Source organism: Olea europaea, chromosome 4 (assembly GCF_002742605.1).
Source record: "Olea europaea var. sylvestris chromosome 4, O_europaea_v1, whole genome shotgun sequence".
In the NCBI taxonomy this organism is placed as follows: Eukaryota; Viridiplantae; Streptophyta; class Magnoliopsida; order Lamiales; family Oleaceae; genus Olea; species Olea europaea.
Genome location: NC_036240.1, coordinates 19,672,794 through 19,681,380, shown reverse-complemented (window position 1 = coordinate 19,681,380; position 8,587 = coordinate 19,672,794). Strand labels below are relative to the sequence as shown.

The window sequence follows — 8,587 nt, the reverse complement described above, 5'->3', positions numbered from 1 at the left end:
ACAAAACACCACAACCACCACCACAAAATCTCCATCATACAAAACACCATAAACACACCCAATTTCAGAACCAAAACCAGTGGCCGTGCCACCACCATCACACAAAAACCAACAAAATTGTTGCCCAACCACTAACAAAATCAACGCCAACACCATAACCACCAACAAACCCTCAGATATGGCGTTCTAAATATCTATTTAACTAATTTTCGGCAAGGGTTCCGGTAAGAATGGAGTCGACACTGCTGTTAGATCTGGAGATCACGATCCCGGTGTGTGCAGCTACTGGTATGGTGTTTTACCTCGTGCAGTGGTTCCTTCTTTCAATTGTGAATGTCTTGCCAGAACATGTCGGGGTTGTGTCTTTGGGAAGCAAAAACAGCAAGGATGGTTGATCGAGGAAGAAAAAGGCAACAACGCAGCTTCCTGCTGCAGCGGCCGATGACGGGCAATGTTGGTGCGAGGCATCTTGACAGCGGAAGTAGAGACTATGGCAAGAAGGTTGCGTCGTCCCCGGAGGGGAGAGAGACGAGCGATGGAGAGGGAAGAGATGGGTAGTGATGGCTAGGTAGTGGGTAGGGTTTCTATTTTTTTGGTAATTAGTTTATTTAAATAATTACTAAAAAAATCTAATTTCTTAAATATCAAACTACCAACCTGATTCAGGAATTTTGAATAATTAAAGTATGGTTTTGTATAATTTTCACTTAATTTTGAACTTAATTTTAAGATAACATTTATACACAATTAATTATATACGTTGACCCGGCAAATTAATAATTCCCCAACAAGAAAAACTTACAAAATTCAATTTTTATTCATAAACAGTTCACCACCTTTGATTTCTTAGTTTGCCCCATTTTAAAAGAATACAATTCTGCTTATTTAATTCTTACCAACCATGGGGAACACAATTAATGAAAGGCTCAACTACAGAATTAAAATAAAGGAAAGAAAATACAAAAGGGCATCAGATCCTCTATGATCTTTGCACTAAATCCTCGCACCAATATTCGTGTTAATTGGTAGCTAAATCTGCTTCTCAATCCTTGCATCAGTACTCAATTCTCATATGAAACGTCCAAGACTACCTGCTGGAAAAAATAAAAATAAAAATTCTGTAAGTTGTAAAAATTAACTTAGCAAAATTAGAAAAAAAAATGCAAAATTCGATAATATGCCTAATTCAACAATCCAAAGGCGTTCAAAATATTGACTATCATGAATATTACTTGCAGTTTTCGACTTTCAAGTTTGCTAGAGTCCGAACTCCGGCCTCATTAAAATAAGTACTTTTCAGATCACCTTATACACCATAAACACGAAGGTCGGACGTATTAGTCGAAATATCAGCTCGGACCAATGACAACCGTAATCTACAAACACATTATGATGATTAAATCCCTACCACTCTGTCATGCCTTTGCTCGACACTCGTGGAAGGGCACTTGGCAACCCTAACATCAACACCTTCTTTTCGACCAATCAACTACAAGCAATAATTATACAACGTTAGACCATCATTACTTGATAGCATAGCTGAAGTCTAGGCATAATGTGGCCCGATGAAGCTGGCAGCAGCAACCAATCATATCAGCTAAAATTAGGATAAGTGGCAGCATTTCTAGGATGTTATTGCAGTTGAAAAGACTTAAGTCGGCCAAGTAGTATGATCTCCCCTCCTATATATAGGAATCAATAGTCGCCTTCAAAGGCGGAGCTCAGATTCATCCACAATAATATTATACTTCCTCAAATACTTACTTATGGTATACTAAGCATGTGTTTCACTTCAATATCACTAGCAATAAACACTTATTTTTACCTTTAAATTGGTCAAGAAATTTCTTTACAGTTTTTGACATCAACAAGGCTAAGATATTTTGGAAAAAAATAAGTAGGAGATTTGGCCTAAATCTCTAACCGAATACATGAAGGAGGCGTTGAGTGTAAAACGGATAATATATTAAGTTGTAGAGCCTAACTATTGCCGATTCTAATTATTGCCACTCCGAAGAGTTGGTTTCAAATTGACATTCGCGGTAAGGTCATGCGTGGAGGTTGGAAGGGGGCAGGCGACACCCATTTTGAAGCACACAGACAAAAATTTTAGTTAAGGATTGTTTAGGAATTTGTATTCTTGTAAAATCCTGTAAAGGAATAGGAGTTCTTGTAAAATTCAATTTTGCCCTTATTTATCTTATAAATAGGGAGCAATTCTTAAGCATTATACGTTATCATCAAATAAGAGAACCAGAGGTTGGAGGAGATAAGATTGATATTTTCTCTTGTAAACATGTTTTCATCATAGTGAATTACTACAGCGGTGGAAGATGACGTAATTTGACATTGAAGTGAACCTTTATAAATTTTGCGTGCTCTTGATTTTTAATTTTCTTTCTTTAAATTGATTGCTCTTGGTTGGGTAAAATCATGATTTCTAATTCTCAACATAATATTTGAAGTAGATATATTTCCATTACAAAAGAGTAAAAGAAAACGAAATGCCGGAGATAGGGTTTCTGCCTTTGAAACTACTGCTGGAGATACTATTGCTTTACCATAATATCCCAAAGGCAAATTGGGAATTTTTTTACTGAATATAACATATATATTAGAATAAACAAAAATAATATATGCAGGAAAAAAATTTGACAAGTAAATCCGATATAGGAACAAAAACTAAGATTTGAGTAAATACAATATCCTTAAAACAGATTCCCCTCTCACTGTTAGTGCTTGTAATTTGTTGAATGTCCGTCTTTCAAGATATAATAAAAAAATTAGTAGAAAATGAGCACTACGAAAAACTAACTACATTTACATTAATTACATATTGATATGAGCCAACTGCATCGCTCATTAGATGGTTAAAGATATGGCTAAGACATACATCCACACGTGAAGTGTGTCGACCTGAAATAGAAGAATCATGTAACAACAGGTATTTTGATAAAGACTGATCATACACTGCATTTAATGATGAGATGGTAGCAATTAGTACATAATACAACTGGCAACAGTACAATCCAAATGAACTCCTTTTTTTTTTTTTTTTTAGTTGACAATTCTTACAAGGTTTATTTCAAATGAGAGGACATACCTGAATCAGCATCGAAGGACTACCAAAAATCCCAATGGAATTAAAGACAGCATAAACCAGAAATTCAGTATGGGAACTGCAAATACATACCTTTTTCTAAATTGAGGCCCCGTTTGGTGGCTATTTTTTTTCAAAATATATTTTTTCTATCTTTTTTTCAACCAGACATTTTTTATTAAAATAATATTATATGTAAATAAAAAACTTTTCCTTATTTTTCAATCATACATTTCACATCAATTTACTATTCTAAAATGTATTTTTACATAAAAATGACTATGAAACACCCCCTTAGGTATGTACTCAATTTAGTAGGGGTGGATTAATGAGCATAGAAAATCGATTGAATATCAAAAAGTTCTTGATTCTTGAATAAAATTTTGGATACCTAACCCTGAAATCGAATTTGTCCTTTTATAAGTTATTAATTTCTTACAATTTATTCATTCCAATCCGATAACCCGATCTAATAAGTAACAAGTTCACGAGGCTCAACAAACTGCAAGTCTGCTAGATCCAAATAATAAATATCCTAATCAATTAAAACCATTCTTTTGTACAATTAAATCATATCATTCTTGCTAGTGGCTACTCTTGATAGCACTTTACATGATGTCACCCCCACGAACTCAACTTGACGTGCTGCTCGCAAATTCATAAAAGGAATTGAATGTTATTATGCTAGATATTGCATGTCATAAATATTGGATGGTATTCGATCACATATTTGCAGCAGTCAAAAAATTGTTGAGAAGTTTGTTCGAGTTCAGGTCCAATGTTTACGTGAGCTCGAATTCGTCTATTTACGAAGGAAAAAGATGGAGTTACATGGACCTAGTTCACAAGCCCTTGCCAGATGATAGAGGAGGTGGGGGCAGACCCCACCTATTTTTTTTAATTGCTGTTGGACCCGACCCCCTACAGTGAGAGGGCATGTACAGCCCCTGTGAATCGAGCTCCTGTACATGGAGCTTGATCCATTTACGAAATACCCAAAGTGCAATGAGTGATTTCGGATAATGAAATACCCAAACTAACCCACTCGATACCCAAAACTACAATTTAGCACTTAATTAGAAGAAGCTGATGTAAAATGCACAAACTAATAGTTTAACTTCACTAGTTCATTGAAAATGCTATATGTTACAAGTTTTCGAATACAGGCCAAATGCCAGATCCTTTACCACGATTAGAGAGCCCTGTACTAGATGTCTCTGTGACCATCTTACGGATAACTAATTATCATTTGCTCATTTACATTTCTAACGAATTGTAATGCCATCTAGTCTAGTTCCACAAGCCCCACCAAAAAGAAAGCTTAGGTAGCAACTATTTGAAACTTGCTCGCGGAACTTCGACAATTAATTTCGTACATGTCCAAGCAAATAAAAGAACAAAATATCCACATACCAATGAAGCAAAACAATCATGCTACATGTACAACTTAGTTTACATCAATTTTGATGTCATGTGAGTTGACAAATTTTTATACATCGATTTTAACAATGCATTTTTCAAACGATGACCAGAGGAAGGGTTGGAACAGTTTGGTGATGTAATAACCATGGAGGAGGGTCCCTTTGGAGAAAGAGTAAAAACCATGTGGGAACCTGGGAACCAACAAGGGCACAACCTGCGATTTACCTTCACTAGTCACTGAGGGGCCGGGGGCTAGAGGTCCAGGATTTAGTCCGGCTAAACTGGGACACCTGGATTATCAAAAAAAAAAAAAAAAGTGCTATCAATAATACCTGGATATCCAAAAAAAAAAACAAAATAGAGTGCCATCAATAAAGCTGTCTTTAAAGCAAAGAATCATTTTTGATGTACGCGGTCTAGAACACTCACAAAGGGGTCAGTGGCGTGGATATATTATGCAATTTTTTACACATATAGGGTGGGCCCCATTTGAGTATTCTGTGAAGAATTTATTTTGCGCGCAGAGACTAAGTCCAAAGCAAAAAGGAGATGCTCAATCCATTTATACAGAAATGGTAAAGGGGCCCCTTTTTTCGACTTTGACTCACTTTAGTTGTCGATTGATTTTCTTCCCGCTGTTTCGAAAGCAGTTGTTTCAGCTGCAACCACTAGAATTTTTTATATTCCTCTTTATTTCTCATCAAACAAATCATAGTTATTCTTAACATGAAATTGGAAAATTATTGTTATAACTTTTCACTCGAACAGGTAATTTTTTCCCCTGAACGAAGATAGAACGACGCTAGTCATAACTATCGCTTTCAGGCATATCAAAAACACCACTATACATGCAAGTTTAAATTCAATTCAGGACAAGACTACGAAGAAATGAAACAAACATTAAAAGCAAAATGCACGGTCTTCCATTTGTATTCTTAACGAACAAGACGTACAGTTGTCGAAATATCTATATCACTTTCAAGTGCTGATATTCAGGTTAAACATCAAACCAATAAGATCTGTCAATCAATTAAATATTCATGTAATTCCTACTCCAAACAAGAAAATATCAAATTACCCAGCCAAATTTTTCAATATTTTCACCAAAAACAAGAATACCGATTCTAGATTCTTTCCTTTGATGTATTTGATTTGGCAGGAAATCTGAAACTACCAAATCAAATTTGTCTCTAAAAAGAAAACAGATTTATCACTCAAATTAAATGCTCATTAATTATTTTACCAAGATCCAGCTATACACCATCACAGTTGACAAATTAATTATTAAATCCAGACCTATCACAGAGCAAATCAATTACCGATCAATTGGAATCCAATAAGCGTGTCACATATAAACATTCACCGCGGCCTCCGATTCAGTTGATGCAAGGCAGGAACATGATTTTCGCCAAAAACAACGACATCATTTACAAGCATAAGGTAGACATTTGTATTCACAAATTTCGGATCGCTCGTCGACGTGAAAACGACGCCGTAATAAGCGAACAATGTTCCCGACCTGCACCAAGCGAATCTGAGACCACTGCAACAAAAAGATATACAAATTTATGTATTATACGGTACCTATAGAATTAGATCTGAGAAAAAGAAACAGAGAGAAACTGAGATTTTATGGGCGTGTGAATATGTGAGAGAGGTGATTTAGGGAAGCTAGGTTGGTTGAATATTTATAGTTGGAATAAACGCAGGAGATGTTGCCACGTGTCAGTATCAGATAAGGCCGCAATAATAGTTGAGAAAGTTAGGGTGAAAAAGAGGCAGCACGCATACTGTGAAAAGTAGTCTTGGATTTGTATTTAATTACGGGATTTGCCATTCGGGAATGGATCCTTTTCTCTTTTCGCGTGGAGCTACAGGAAAAAGACACGTGCTTTGCTGGTTGGGGAAAAATGGAAGTAGGTTAGGGTAAAAATAATAATAATAATAAATAAATAAATTATAAAAGATAAAAGAAATTAAAAATAAATAGGCAGTGAGGGTTTGGAAAAGAGACGCGTGCTCCATTGTTCCTCGTTCCAATGGGACAATGTCGAGAGGGATGAGTAATTTTATCACGTGGCATTTGACTCCTGATTCATTTTTAAGTGAAGTCGTGACACATTTTAATGTATCGAAAAATGACATTTACGATGAATAATATTACTCAATTTTTATTCGAAGTTATTAAATTTGGACTAAATGTTAATTTCGACTAGACCTTGATATGATGAAACCTCAATTCATTTTAAACGATTAATTCAAATAAAATTAGATGCTCAACATTGACATTCTTTAAATTTTTATACACAAATCATAAAAGATTTCACAATAACTTATTCTTATTTAAGATTCAAATTTCAGCTACTTGATTAAAAATAATAATAATAAAAATGTTTAGTTACACGATCAAAGTGCATCACAAGTCACCAATATTTTTGACCCAATGAACGATAAAGCATGACTTTGTTGTCCTAGTGAACGAATAAGTGTCGTGTTCTCTTATTTTTGAGTTTTCATCGAAAAGATGTCAATGTGATCCACTAGTTATTTTCAATTAAAATCTTTAGACATGTTCAAGTAATGACTAATCATTATTTTGACAATTGGCATTGGGTCATTATCCTATTTCTTCATTCTATTTTATTGAGTGTATAGAATGGCTAAAAATAGCATCCTATTCCCAATAGGTAAATTAAAGAACTCATAGAGGGTCGCGAGCATTTTTAAAAAAGTTCATGTTAGGTAGGACTTTTGATTTTATTTTATTTTTTATTTCAAGAAAAGCTTTTTGAAAAAGCAACTTTAGGCAGGCTTCGTTTAAAAAATTTTCTTGCCCAAAAAAGGATTTTCAAAAAATTATTCAAATACGTAGAAAAGCAGATTCTTAATTTCAGAACGTATTCGGTTTTATTTTATTTTAAATTTTTTTTAAAGCATTGTCATACATGCCCTAAAGATACTGTCAAATAACTTTTCATTTCAAAATACATTTAGAAAATGTACATTTCTTCTTGACGAAATCGAAAGCAAGATCCTTTACTTGGTATTTTGCCTCTTTCTAAAAGGACGAATACTGGTTTGTAGAAAAAGCAAAATGCCCATAAGAAAAGCGATGTTTATCAACAAAGACTGACTTTTTGTTGATCTTTTTTCTTATTAATATTTTTTTATGTTGTATATGTTCCTTTTTTCTCGGTGTAGTACAAGAAAAAATAAACTTTACGACAAAATTTTTTACGACCTAGTGAAAATGCCTAGTCGCGATCGAGCTTTTTCCATCTCGACTGATAGGTGATTAAATGGTAATTATTACGATATTTTAGTAGCTCCAAAAATTATAAATGGAGGAGAGGGCCACCTTTGAATATTATTTACATCTTTTTGACTTTTAATGCGAAGAATATCAAAAGTATGTGCCGAAACAATAAAAGCCAAGAAAGTGTAGGACCAAATATTAATTATTCAGATCTATATAAGTGAAGAATCTCAAGCATAATTATACGGAAAATGCTAGAGTAACTAAAAAATTTTTATTGAAGAGATGACACTCTCTCAAATGCTGTTGATCCCGCTTAAATAAAAAAATAATTTCCTTCCCTATTCTGTCATGGCCTATGTCACGCCATATGTTAGTGTAGCAAAGTCCTAATTATATTGTCTGGTTAATTAAGTCAATCCTTGTTTACATTTTGTGAAAGAGTGAAGTTGCTAGATCTTTGCACATTTTGTTTAAATTTAATCAAGTTTTTGTTTTGCTGTTAATATATGATAGTATTGATCATAACAAACTGACGTTATTCGCATGACTCCACCTCTCAATCTCGAAACATAATGTGACAACAAAATATTTAGCCCTCGTTTTGTAATAATTTTTCACCTTAAAAAATCAATTTTTTGATCGTTATTTTCATTATTTCAACCGTCATTTTTTACTTCCTCACTCACAGTTAGAATCACTTTTCTCTCTAACGGTAATAAAAAAAAAATATCAATTTTCATAATCACTATCGAACATATCTTTAATTTGAATTATTCTCCAAGCACAGGGAAAGTTTCACTAGTTGA

At 34.1% G+C, this 8,587-nt stretch overlaps 1 long non-coding RNA gene across 1 annotated transcript; it reads right to left on the bottom strand.

The window, feature by feature from the left end:
* Nucleotides 1–4,192: 4,192 nt before the first annotated feature.
* Nucleotides 4,193–6,175, bottom strand: LOC111393936. The gene is made up of 2 exons (XR_002702522.1): nucleotides 5,842–6,175; nucleotides 4,193–4,812 (listed from the first exon to the last, which is right to left on the bottom strand). It is a non-coding gene; the product is annotated as an uncharacterized LOC111393936 (long non-coding RNA).
* Between the last annotated feature and the right edge of the window lie 2,412 nt (nucleotides 6,176–8,587).